This window comes from Arvicanthis niloticus, chromosome 15 (assembly GCF_011762505.2).
Source record: "Arvicanthis niloticus isolate mArvNil1 chromosome 15, mArvNil1.pat.X, whole genome shotgun sequence".
Taxonomy (NCBI): domain Eukaryota; kingdom Metazoa; phylum Chordata; class Mammalia; order Rodentia; family Muridae; genus Arvicanthis; species Arvicanthis niloticus.
Genome location: NC_047672.1, coordinates 56,299,632 through 56,312,625, shown reverse-complemented (window position 1 = coordinate 56,312,625; position 12,994 = coordinate 56,299,632). Strand labels below are relative to the sequence as shown.

Genomic DNA, 12,994 nt, shown 5'->3' with positions numbered 1-12,994 from the left:
TCTAAAACAATGTAGGACCACTGTAGCAACACAAAATATTACCATTTGTATTTTCACCAGTTGGAGCTCGGGAAGATCACATCGACACTAAAAGACATATCGGTGTCATATACCAAATCATGTTTTTAATTATACTGAAGATGGGAAAAATGCCAATGTCTGCCTGAAATAATCATCTATTTATTTATGCTTATTTTTTTTTTTTACTAGATGCAACATCTTGAGGACAAGGCTATGACTTTTTATGTACTGGCAGACTTAAATCAATGGTTGGCATTTAACAAATAATCAAAACGTTTATAAATAAGTGGCATTTTAAAAGTAAACATTTAAGATACTTACATAGAACCTACTATGCATAAAGTAAACCCCCGAATGCTTTACAAATATTAATTCTTTTAATTCACATTAAATAAAATCTTTTAAATAGACGTAGACTTTATAACTCAGAAAGGTTGAAATACTTGCCTGATTTATTCAGCCACACAGTGATGGAGCCGGGAGACCTTCCCGAGCATAGCTATATCAGAGTTTTTGCTCTTATCCTATACCAATTTTAAATAGATACTTTCTTTAAAAAGTTAAGAATATAGATATTCATTTAATATATGTTTTATGATACAGTTAAACTCAGAGTAAGAAGCTGTGGGTTTGAGTACATCTTTATTTTACTTGATTTCTGATATTAAGCAAGTGTATTAACATAATGGAACCTCAATTTTCTCATGTATAAAATCAGGGCAGTAGATTTTTACCTCAAAAGCTTATGATGAGTTTTACAAAACAAATTTGTATGAAAATATTAGAACATAGTTGGCACCCAGAATATGTTACTGGTATGCCAAGGAGAAAGGCTCTAATTTTTCCTTCTCCCCTTTCAAAATACACATTTGCACATTGTATATCATATTGGTCTCAATAATAGTAAATAAAATTCTTTGCTTCATAAAGCATTTTTTAAAACACCTCCTGAAGCTAGAGTTCATGTAGTAAGGCATTTTCTGGATGGACGTACAGCTTCTTTTCTGAGGAAAATGTTGAAATCTGTTATGATTTAACCATCTAACATAAAGAATAAAATCTTCTTGTTAGAAAATCAACTTATATGCATCACATGCATAGAAAAAAAAGAGTAGATTGGCAATACAACAAATGATATTTATTTTAACCAAGATCCTTCAACATTAATGGGCTCAAAGAAATCCAAAGATCAGACCAGCAATTCAATAAGTAGCATTTATGTTCACATAAACAGGGTCTATCAAACCATAGAAAACTGTATCAACTGATTCTTATCAGTCACGATTGCATGTTATAATCTAAAGATATTCAGCAATAGTCAGACCTTTCTCCCAGATATTGTGATTTAATTACGTTGGGTAGGGTCTGGAATGCTTTCTGATTTCTTTTCTTTTTTTTATCTTTTTCTTTTTTTTTTTCATTAAATAAAAGTTCTTTCAGAGATTCTAATTTGTGGCTCAAGTTGAGAACATCAGTTCTGTAAACAATCACTGGCCCCCAATTTTCTCCTCACCTTACTTTAATAAATACCAACAAAATATATTATTTTCATTAAAATCACCATTGAAAGAATGTATGTGTAAGGTATCATGGAGATTCATGGAAATTCATGAAGCAGAGATACCGCATTACAAATATATGATTTTTTAGCTTCATTTCTTTTAATTGCTTGAAACAAAGGCTATTTTTATTTATCCGAAATCTTCCAAAATTATGAGACCCTGGGAAATAGACCCCATAGCTAATATAAATTAAATTTAAATATAAATATAATTAAACAATATAATAGATTTAGTTGTATGTCCTTTGGATCAATTATAGTGAATAAATTCTTCATTATATACAGTATTCAATGTGTTGGTGTGGTCAATAAGCAATGAAGATTTTTACAATATGACAAATATTACTCTTAAGGCTTTAGTTATTAAAATTAACTGTAGGTTAGAGTCATTGTTGAACCAAAACAAATCCCAGTTGAAGGTTGTTTGGGGCTGCTACAAACAGAATAGAAATGACTGTGAACACTGACAAAATGGAGGGCTTTGCAGACCCAGCCCTGTCAGTTCCTCTTCTAACAAAAGCATTATGAAACCAGCAATTCTAAAATTTTAAAGCTGAATTATTTAACTACTGGAAGCACATTAGGCCAACAAGAAGCAATTACAAATTATACTTAATAAATATCATAACTTTGTCCTTAACAGCAAGTCGGCTGGCTTGACTATATAGAATATTTCTGCTAGCATCATTTCAGACAGAGAAATTTGGAATCTCGGCCGTTTAATTTTTATCTCAGGACCTACACAGTCAACTTATAGTTTATTTTAAACAGTTTTTCTCTCAGTTGTCCCAAATTTTAATAAATAATTCATAGTAAGTCACTTAAACTGTAAAAGGTGGTCTTAGACCCCCAAGGACCCTGCTTTTTTCTTCTAATTAGTGTAGAATATACTATTAGGTTAAAGGTATCATAAAGAACAATTTTTTTCTCTCAGTTGCACAGCAATTTCAGTGAATATTCTTAAGTAGACAGGCTTGTTTGGAGAAATTTCAACCACAAGGGTGGTCATGTATATCTAAGGGTCCTGTTCCTTTTTCTGATTTACATTATAGCACAACACAGCATCCAGGAACATTCTCCTTTAGCTTCTACACTGGATAGATGGGTATGCATACCCATTCCCACAAGTGCACACATGTATACGTGTACAGAATATAGGGAGGCCTCTGAATACCTAGTAGAGGTAATGATGAGTTAGAGCAGGGGGTGCTTCCCCACACTGTCACCCCATTATCCATATCACAATTGGACATAAAATATGAATTTATTATGTTAAACCATGAGAGGTGGGGGCATTCAGTCACAATGTTGCTAGCTGATATAACAACTGTGCAAGGCACAGGTGTTGTTTTCTGTTTGTCCATTAGTTTCTGAGCAAAGGCATATTTTCTCAGAAGAAGCCTTCTTTATTTATTTTCAAGCTGTAAAGAATAAAATCTAACTATAAATGAAACCCAATGTCGACTAAACACAGAGTTATGATGTTATAGAAAGAATCTCAGTCATGAGCTCAAAATCAGCTAGCTGGACGAGAGAGGTAGATTCAAATTTGTCTAGTGTTTTCAAAGTAATTTCTTGTCAAGTTCTATAGATTCAATACTATGCAATATACTATTAGATTAAAGATAACATCAAGAAGATTTTTTTCTCTCAATGCCCCCCAAATTCCAACAAATATCTTTAATAGATGTCCTGGGTCAGAGTTAAACCACAAAGGTGGTCATATACACCCAAGGAGCCTGCTTTTTTTTTCTGATTAGTATAAAATACACTATTAGATTAAAGGTATCATAAAAAACATTTTTTCCTCTCAGTTGCATAACAATTTCGACGAATATTCTTAGACAGGCTTATTCAGAGTAACATCAACCCCAAAGGTGGCCATGCATACCTAAGGATCAGGCTTCCCTTTTCTCATTTACATTGTACTATAGATTAAATAGTATACAATATACTATCAGATTAAAGGTGTCATGGATGTGCTTGCTCAGAGTTAAACCACAAACGTAGTCATAGACACCCAAGGATCCAGCTTCCTTTTTCTGATTTACGTTGTACTGTAGATTAAACAGTATACAATATATTATTAGATTAAAGGTATCATCAAGAAGATTTTTTTCTCTCAGTGCCCCCCAAATTCCAACAAACATCTTTAATAGATGTCCTGGGTCAGAGTTAAACCACAAAGGTGGTCATATACACCCAAGGATCCTGCTTTTTTTTTTCTGATTAGTATAGAATATACTATTAGATTAAAGGTATCATAAAAAACATTTTTTTCTCTCAGTTGCATAACAATTTCGACGAATATTCTTAGACAGGCTTATTCAGAGTAACATCAACCCCAAAGGTGGCCATGCATACCTAAGGATCAGGCTTCCTTTTTCTCATTTACATTGTACTATAGATTAAATAGTATACAATATACTATCAGATTAAAGGTGTCATGGATGTGCTTGCTCAGAGTTAAACCACAAACGTAGTCATAGACACCCAAGGATCCAGCTTCCTTTTTCTGATTTACGTTGTACTGTAGATTAAACAGTATACAATATATTATTAGATTAAAGGTATCATCAAGAAGATTTTTTTCTCTCAGTGCCCCCCAAATTCCAACAAACATCTTTAATAGATGTCCTGGGTCAGAGTTAAACCACAAAGGTGGTCATATACACCCAAGGATCCTGCTTTTTTTTCTGATTAGTATAAAATATACTATTAGATTAAAGGTATCATAAAAAACATTTTTTTCCTCTCAGTTGCATAACAATTTCGACGAATATTCTTAGACAGGCTTATTCAGAGTAACATCAACCCCAAAGGTGGCCATGCATACCTAAGGATCAGGCTTCCTTTTTCTCATTTACATTGTACTATAGATTAAATAGTATACAATATACTATCAGATTAAAGGTGTCATGGATGTGCTTGCTCAGAGTTAAACCACAAACGTAGTCATAGACACCCAAGGATCCAGCTTCCTTTTTCTGATTTACGTTGTACTGTAGATTAAACAGTATACAATATATTATTAGATTAAAGGTATCATCAAGAAGATTTTTTTCTCTCAGTGCCCCCCAAATTCCAACAAATATCTTTAATAGATGTCCTCGGTCAGAGTTAAACCACAAAGGTGGTCATATACACCCAAGGATCCTGTTTTTTTTTTTTCTGATTAGTATAGAATATACTATTAGATTAAAGGTATCATAAAAAACATTTTTTTCTCTCAGTTGCATAACAATTTCGACGAATATTCTTAGACAGGCTTATTCAGAGTAACATCAACCCCAAAGGTGGCCATGCATACCTAAGGATCAGGCTTCCTTTTTCTCATTTACATTGTACTATAGATTAAATAGTATACAATATACTATCAGATTAAAGGTGTCATGGATGTGCTTGCTCAGAGTTAAACCACAAACGTAGTCATAGACACCCAAGGATCCAGCTTCCTTTTTCTGATTTACGTTGTACTGTAGATTAAACAGTATACAATATATTATTAGATTAAAGGTATCATCAAGAAGATTTTTTTCTCTCAGTGCCCCCCAAATTCCAACAAACATCTTTAATAGATGTCCTGGGTCAGAGTTAAACCACAAAGGTGGTCATATACACCCAAGGATCCTGCTTTTTTTTCTGATTAGTATAAAATATACTATTAGATTAAAGGTATCATAAAAAACATTTTTTTTCTCTCAGTTGCATAACAATTTCGACAAATATTCTTAGACAGGCTTATTCAGAGTAACATCAACCCCAAAGGTGGCCATGCATACCTAAGGATCAGGCTTCCCTTTTCTCATTTACGTTGTACTATAGATTAAATAGTGTACAATATACTATCAGATTAAGGGTGTCATAGATGTGCTTGCTCAGAGTTAAACCACAAACGTAGTCATAGACACCCAAGGATCCAGCTTCCTTTTTCTGATTTACAATATACGAGAGGGTAAAGGTATCATAAAGGACTCTTAGGTAGATTCCTGAAACAAAGCTGGCAAAACAGATGACAAATCTAACTACACTTTTGATTTCTGACTTTGGATTTCCTTGGACCTCAGAAAAACCGTCTGCTTGAAAAGAGGAATTCATTAGTTGAAACGTTTCTTGATATCCTTCACTCAGGCTTGGAAAGAGCATCATGACAAAGAAGGCTCTTTCGGAAACTATGCACACAACAGATTTTTCCTAATAGGTGTGAAGAATGAATGTTATGCATAAATTATTTTTAAAAAATAATTCTTTGTAGAACATGACCAAACAAGCAACACCATTCACTACTGCACTCAATTCCAAGATCGGGCACAACACTGCCTAGATGCCGATAGTCTTTACTGGATACTAAACATCTATTAGGAACAGCCACAACTTTAAGCCTAGAAATTGCTATACCCAATAGTACAGGAGGCTAAAACTTTTGAGAGAAAATTCATATGAATAATCATAAAAACTCCCACAGAACCAGACAGCTCCTCAACACATAATTATAAACCATCACACCTTCCAAAGACACCTATTTTTTCCTTAAGTCATGGTAAAAATGAAGCAACAGAGACTAAGCCGACCCTACAAGAAACCTCTAAACACCACAAACTATACTTTTGCAGTAAAAAAACCACAAAGTATCGTTCTCACTACCACCTTTAGCTATTCCTGGGACCCTTCAAATCTTTAAATTCCAATCACCCCACCAAAAAAAGAGAGAAAAAAACCATTTTCTTACCAGGAATTCTCTTGCTGGCTGTCTGGGCACAGCTCAGGCGTTCTCAGGATCTCAGAGTTCACTGGGCATCCCCAGGCAGGGGATGCCAGCCTCCGGGTGAGGTGCAGAAGTAAGCACCTCTCCAACCAGGAGTTGCCTGCAAGCCGCAAGGTGCCTTCCGCCCAGGGTCTTGGGCGGCTGGCTCTCCTAGTTAAATGTGAGAACAAACTGAATTAGTCTTGAGCACTCCTTGCCCACCTTCCAATTCCCAGACCCTTTAAGCCTCCCTATGGGATAGGTTTAAAGCCCAAGATTGCAAACTAGGCTCCAGGCAAGAGTCCTCTCCTGGTTGCTCTCTGCTCCCCAAAGAGCGGGAGGCTCACCTTAGCAGAGCCTGCCTCTGCTCGCCCAGAGATGAAGCTGTGCGCAAACTTCTCGGACTTTAAGTCCTTTTCGGTGCGCGTCACCCGCTCCCTCCTCCCTACGCGCGGCGGACGAGGGGGGGCGGACGATCGCAGAGCCAGCCCCGCCCGGACCCTCCCTACGCGTCAGCCCCTCCAGCCCTCGGAGGGAGGGGCTAGCAGCCGTTCCAAGCTCCTCCAGACCCCAAGCCCCGGCGGGAGAGGGTCTGCACTTGCTGCCGCTGCTCCACACCCCAAGAGTCCCCACACCCCAGCGCTCGGAGCCCCGGGAAGCAGGAGAGGGACCCCAGTTAGACCTTGAGTAGGGAGGGAGTTGGGGGTCGACAGATTGGGCTCAGTGATTGTAACCCGTCCCTGGAGGCAGCTTTCTGAGAGTCCAACCCCTTCTCTGGAGGATGCAAATTCCGTAGGGAGGTGAGTTTCCCAAAGAACCCTATCCCAAAGAGAGTGGTACCCCGGTTCCAAGAGTGGTCACTCAGGGGATCGCACCAGGGACCCTATGGAGAATGAGATCTGTAGTGGGGCGCGGCAGTAAAATTAGGGTGGGAGCGTGAGAAAACAGCTGACCAAGACCTGGAGTGCTGAGTAAGGACCCCGGAGGCAGAGGGTAAGAAAAAAACAGAGGGTCCAGCAAGCCCTGGACCCCTCTGAATTTGGGTAGGTGCAACCTAGGGTTCAGGTTGGATTTGCGGGGGGGGGCATTGCCCTCCACAAAAGAGGTTGTTGCTGGTTAATTATTTTAGGGTGAGTGACCAAATTGAGGACAGCTGGAAAAGAGTAGTATGAGGTACCTGACTTGGTGTTGAGGGCAATTTCCCTTCTCCACTGTAAGCCAGCAGGAGCCCAGGACAATCTGATTCCAGGCGGGGCGCAGCCCAGACTGGCAGGTGCACCCTCGGAGGAAGGCAAGTTGCTTCCAAGGAGGGATGCCCTCCACCTCCTGTCCAGAGCTGGGTGCAGCCAGGCATCTGCGGGCACTTTTTTTTCCTGACTGCTGAAGCAAAAGCGAGGAAAAAGCAGTTACCTGTGTGTCCCGGGAATGCAAGGTGGCTGTAGCCGTCGAGGTTTCTAACACACCAGTAAAAGGAATAGTAATAATAGAATGGGGGAAGAGCCAGATAGCAAGACACTAGGCACTCAGAGGTTGAGTTTGGGTAGTTCTGTGTGACAGAGATGCAGGTGTCTTGTGAAAGGGGCTGCAGCTCTCCTTGCTCGTTCATCCTTGGATCCCTTGCCCCTGAAGTCAGTGACTCCAGGCAAGAGTGTGTGGGGCTTCTGTCCTAATTTGAACCCCGACTCTTCCACACAAAGACTATAGGGGCCCCTGATTTGTGTAGTTTGGGACTTTCATTGTCCCATTGGAAAACGAAGCAGTTCTACAAACAAATTCCATGGGGGATAGTCTTTGTAGACCCCTTCCTCCATTTTTCCTCTCCCTTCCTCTGTAACCTTCAATCTGGTGACCCAGAGGGCTGAGTGAGACTCATCATGCATTCAAACATAAAGCACTACCCCACTGCAGGGGGGAGAGTCTTCAGCCCCTTCATTTCCTGGATCTAAGTGGCAGTAATATTGTTAGCCTGTGAAATGTGACAAGGGGTGACATTCGGGTGAGAACGAGGTTAGCAAAGAAAAATGCAGAGCAACATGCATAAAACCTGTGTGCGAAACTTATTTGTACAATTAATTTGTGCTAATATAAAAAAAATCAAAAAAGACCCTTTAAATTCAGGATTCAGATGCAAATCTTGACTGTGTGCTTTAACATCTGTCCTGGGGTCAATGGCTCTCTGATTTCCCAGTTGCTGCTAGCCAGCCAACATCTGATCAAACCTTCTTTAAAAACAATTTTTTTTGGTAACCCTAATTGCCTTCATGGCAATTATTAAAATTGTTTATGTATCTACTATAGCAACTGCTGGGGGCAAAATATGTAGAATTATTTTTTTTGTAGTCCCAACCACTGAAATATTAGTGAATTAGGGAAACGATTGGTGAGAGGAAGTGTCACTGTCCAGCAAGTGCAGGGAAATTGGTTTGTTGTTGTTGTTGACTGATCCTTGGGCCTCCCACAGTATTGGTAACAAACAGGAGTGTTCGGATAACAAATTGGATGTGCTTTTGTAAAGCCACAGTTGTACGTGACTCAGATTAAGAAAAAAAAAAAAAAAAAACCCTAATGTCTAAGAATTAGCATGAAAACAGCACATGTATGTTATAAAGCATTAAACCATGTGTGGTGTGAGCATAGGCAAGCTTAACTAATTGAGGTGCTGGTTGTGCCAGAAATAATCTTGTCGAAGCAAGAAGCCACTGTAGCCAGGTTTCCGGGAAGGAGATGTAGCTGGAATTGACCAGGGATGAGACTGAGTCTCTCGAGGGGAATAAAGAGATTTTGCCTGCTACATTAATTTATTAATACCAAAATTGCTGTGCACCTGTTGGGTGCATTTGGAATCACAGAAGTGTAGTTCTGTTGCTGTCTTAATGCTTCCAGAATATTTTCTGTGTGGACACAGTAAATCCCCAAATGCAAAGATGCGGATGTGGGGGCCATGAAATAGCAAAGATCTGTTTGCCCAGTGATGTAGACTTTCTGAGATCTGTTGCCTGTTCCTAAAGTCAGTATAGTGAAATGGAGTGGAACATAGCACAGTGAAGCATGTTTGGGAAGTATGGGTGTGGTTCCTCGGAAGTTCAGTCTTATTTTCACGTGGAACTGTCTGGGCTAGACTGCCGAGGAAAAGAGATGTCTTTCTATGGGTTATAACCAAAGGGAACATAATCTTGATTTGGGATAAGCTGCTGCTTTTCAAACAGGATGTCTCATATTTGCAAATAAACCTTTGAATAAGAGAAATTTATCTGTGTGGTATTCAGGAAATAATCAACTTAATTGTTAATCCTACATTTCTGCAATTGTCCCCAATTAATCTTGATCTCAAAATGCCACAGCCTTTTGAAAGGTTTTCTGTTCCCCTTCTGTCCCTCTTTAAATATTTCGTCCATTAGGCAGCCGTGAGTTTAGGGAGTCTCTGTAATCAATCTTGTCTTCCGTGTTTGGAGACTAAAGGACTAACTGCTTTACAGGCAAATTCCACCTCTGTCTTTAAAACTCCCCAGTTTCATTGCTCAGAGTCTCTCAAGGCATGAAGTTACAAGCTTGTCCTCTGGCTGGCTAGCAAAAGCCTAGGGTCTGCCTCATCTGCCCTTCAGCTCAGGGATTGCAGGTCTGAGCTGCTGGGCAGGAGGGTGCTGGGACTCTGGACCCAGCTCCTTATCCTTGTGCAGTGAGCACTGTACTTGTTGAACCATTTTTCTAGCCCCATGTTTGTTTTGTTTAAAAAATAATAATCTAGACAAAAAGTTTCTCTCAGGGACTTAAGTCTGTTCTGTTGGTAATTCCTGGTAGGCAAAGCTTCCTTGCCCTGACATATACCCCAGCTTGTTACACCCCATCGAGAGCATATTTAATACTCCTTGGGTCATAATACACTGGGCTAGTCACCCCTGGGGTACCTGAGGTGTGTAATGTGCAGTTCCAACCCTCAGGAAGCCCACAGTCCGTATATGGACACGCAGTGTTTCCTTTTCGGCCTTCTTGAACACACAGCAGCTGGTGATTATCCTGTATGTAATTACCCTTCAACGTTACAGACCTCAGGATGACAGTGAGAATAATAATTCATCTCGGTAAAAAATAATTTTCTTCCTTTGAAACAATTTGAACTTTGACCTGATAGGTCATTCTTTTCCCGAAGAAAGTCTGCTATGATTTTCTGGCTCTTTTTCTGACATGGAGCTGGTGCATCTCACAGTTGTATTTCTCTCAAGAATACATCTCCTGACAGCAGAAAACAAAACAAACAAACTAACAAACAAACTAACTAACTAACTAACTAACTAAAGTGAAGCAAAGCTGAACAACAAATTCCACGGGACTAGGAAATGTCTTTCTTAATTCTACTCAGTATAAACTTTACTTGGGTTAGCAGTTAACTCAGTAAATAAATAACCCATAGTAAGAGGCTGTGGCAGAGTGTATACTACTGAGTCGTAATGGAAACTAATTATTCCATGTCTGATGAAGTTGGGAAATAGATACTTCCTGTTTTATAAAACATATTCCAGCGAGAAACCCAGGAATTGGGAAAATCTGAAAAAAAAAAAAAAAAGGCATGTATCCATTCATTGAGAGAGAAAAAAATAAAAAAAAATGAATAATTGAGTATTAAACTTACAACCTAGCGGAGAGAGGCAAATAATAAGCAGGAGAGTGGTTAATTTCAGGTACTGACAGTATCAAGGAGACTGCTCACAGACGGCTGAGACGCAGGCATGACACTGAGGCTCTATGCATCAGGGAAGGTTCTCCTTGAGCTGAGCCCCTCATGTCTTCCTAGAAAAATCCTCATGCTGTGCTTGTCCCATCCACCCCCTATTAAAGATATCTTTTATCTTCTCATCTCGGGATTATGCATGTGTGGGGATGTGTGGCTCTGTAAAAGGTTCTCTGTAATTTAGTTGTATGCGGTCTGTGCTCATGAATTTGGAAGAGAGGAGCTGTGGAATAAGTAGCCACAATTTTCTGTACCTTCTAGGGATGCTTCATATTATGCTACATTACTAGAGAAACTCTCACACGATACTAACCTTTTAGTTTAAATTGTCAAGATATCTTGTCAGAGTGCTAAGGGGAATATACAACTTTCCCTAGAGCTACAGGCAAAAACGTAAATTGTCTTTAATAGCTGTAGTTCTTAACTTTCTGCTTTATAATGAAAAACCAAGACTTTTATTGGCTCTCCCTTATTGAAAACTTACTGTGTACTGCTTTATTTTTAACCAAGCATCAGTCTTACCTTAATTCTTTATGGCAGGCACATTTTTATTACTGTTAAACAGGGGCACAGGCAGATGCTGAATGTGTTAAATGTTTTGACAAAGTAATGAGGAATTGACTGCAGAGGGATTAATTTGTACACATGCTGGATGGCTATGTTTCCATAAAGGAAGGAATGGGGATCACCTGTATCCTCAGTTTCAGCACTGGCCGGAGAGCAGAGGGAGAGTCAATAACACATAGCTGTAAGGGCACAGGGTTGGACTGTCTGCTTGCTTCCCACGGGCTTGCTTTCTTAATGTAAAAAAAAAAAAAAAAAAAAAAAATCTCAGGATTTTAAATAGCAGACATCTGTAAATATTTCAAAAATAGGTTTTAATTATAGCTTATTCAGAGAAGGTGACAAAGGTGTACAGATTTTTTCAAAGGCAGAAATTGCAAAAATCAAAGAAGCTTCCAGATAAAGGAAAAAAAAAAAAAAAAAAAAAAAACCAACCCAAAAAAAAAAAAAAAAAACCAAAACAGGACTGGGAATAAGGAGAAGGCTAACTAGGAGGGAGGGACCAGGAAAGGGCAAGCATTTTATCCCGGGGGTGATCCTGAGCTATCCCCGTCTCGCAGGTTGCCGTTCTTCAAAACTGATTACAGAAAATAAATGGATTTATTGGGGAGAGAGTGAAATCTCGCCTTCAGTTACCTGCCTCTGCTTTTCCCAGCTCCGCTTTCTCCACTTCAAAGGGGGCAGTGTTTTCCCATGTCCTCTTCATTACTGCTCCATTTAAAGAACATATTCTATCTGCCTTCTTGTTTCTCCTTGCTTCCTAAATCTTTACAGATGATTTCCCCCCAAGCTTTCAAAACTCCTAGTTGATAGATTCTGCCTTTCCCCTTCTTAAAGTGTATCTGCTCATGCTTTTCTCTCTCAGTGACGGGTCAGCTAGGTCCTCAGCTTCTTGAAAGGGTCTCTGTTGTAAAATATGATTTGAAAAGAAATGTTTATTTTTCTTATGAATCTGAATTAAGATGTTATGTGACATATTAGGCAAACATCACCTGCTGCTATGTGCAGAATGTTAGATTTAACTGAAGAAGTTAGTGGCTTGCTGTTCAGATTTTAAAGGGCTGCAAACTAATTGGGGATCTTGATGAAATGTGGCCTCTAGTTGATACCTTCGGAGTGGGCCTTGAGATTCTGTGTGTGTATCTTTTTCATCTGTATTTGTTTGTGATGTATGTGGGTGTCATCCCTCTCTGTGAATGTGTGTGTGTGTGTGTGCATGTGTGTGTGTGTGCACGTGTGTGTGTGTGTGCATGTGTGTGTGTGTGCATGCGTGTGTGCTTCTGGAGGTCAGTTGACAACTCCAGGGTGCCTCCTTTAATATTTCTCCACCTTAATTATTTAAAATATTCTCTCTCAATTATCTGGTGCACATAGAATC

The 12,994-nt window shown here is 39.2% G+C and overlaps 1 protein-coding gene and 1 long non-coding RNA gene across 3 annotated transcripts in view; one reads left to right on the top strand and one right to left on the bottom strand.

Moving 5' to 3' along the window:
* Calcr (calcitonin receptor) overlaps window positions 1–6,745 on the bottom strand; it is a 73,755-nt gene extending 67,010 nt beyond the window's left edge. The window contains exons 1-2 of one of the 2 annotated variants that reach the window (XM_034519230.2): window positions 6,674–6,745; window positions 6,312–6,497 (exon numbers count right to left, since the gene is read on the bottom strand). The gene's annotated coding sequence lies outside the window, so the exon portion shown is untranslated. Of the gene's footprint in view, window positions 1–6,311; window positions 6,498–6,673 lie in introns of those variants that run through there. The other variant, XM_076913061.1, reaches the window with a different exon arrangement.
* A 160-nt stretch (window positions 6,746–6,905) lies between these two features.
* LOC143434471 (uncharacterized) overlaps window positions 6,906–12,994 on the top strand; it is a 39,705-nt gene continuing 33,616 nt past the window's right edge. Inside the window, exon 1 of the long non-coding RNA XR_013103945.1 lies at window positions 6,906–7,126. This is a non-coding gene — a long non-coding RNA (uncharacterized LOC143434471). The remainder of the gene's footprint in view (window positions 7,127–12,994) is intronic.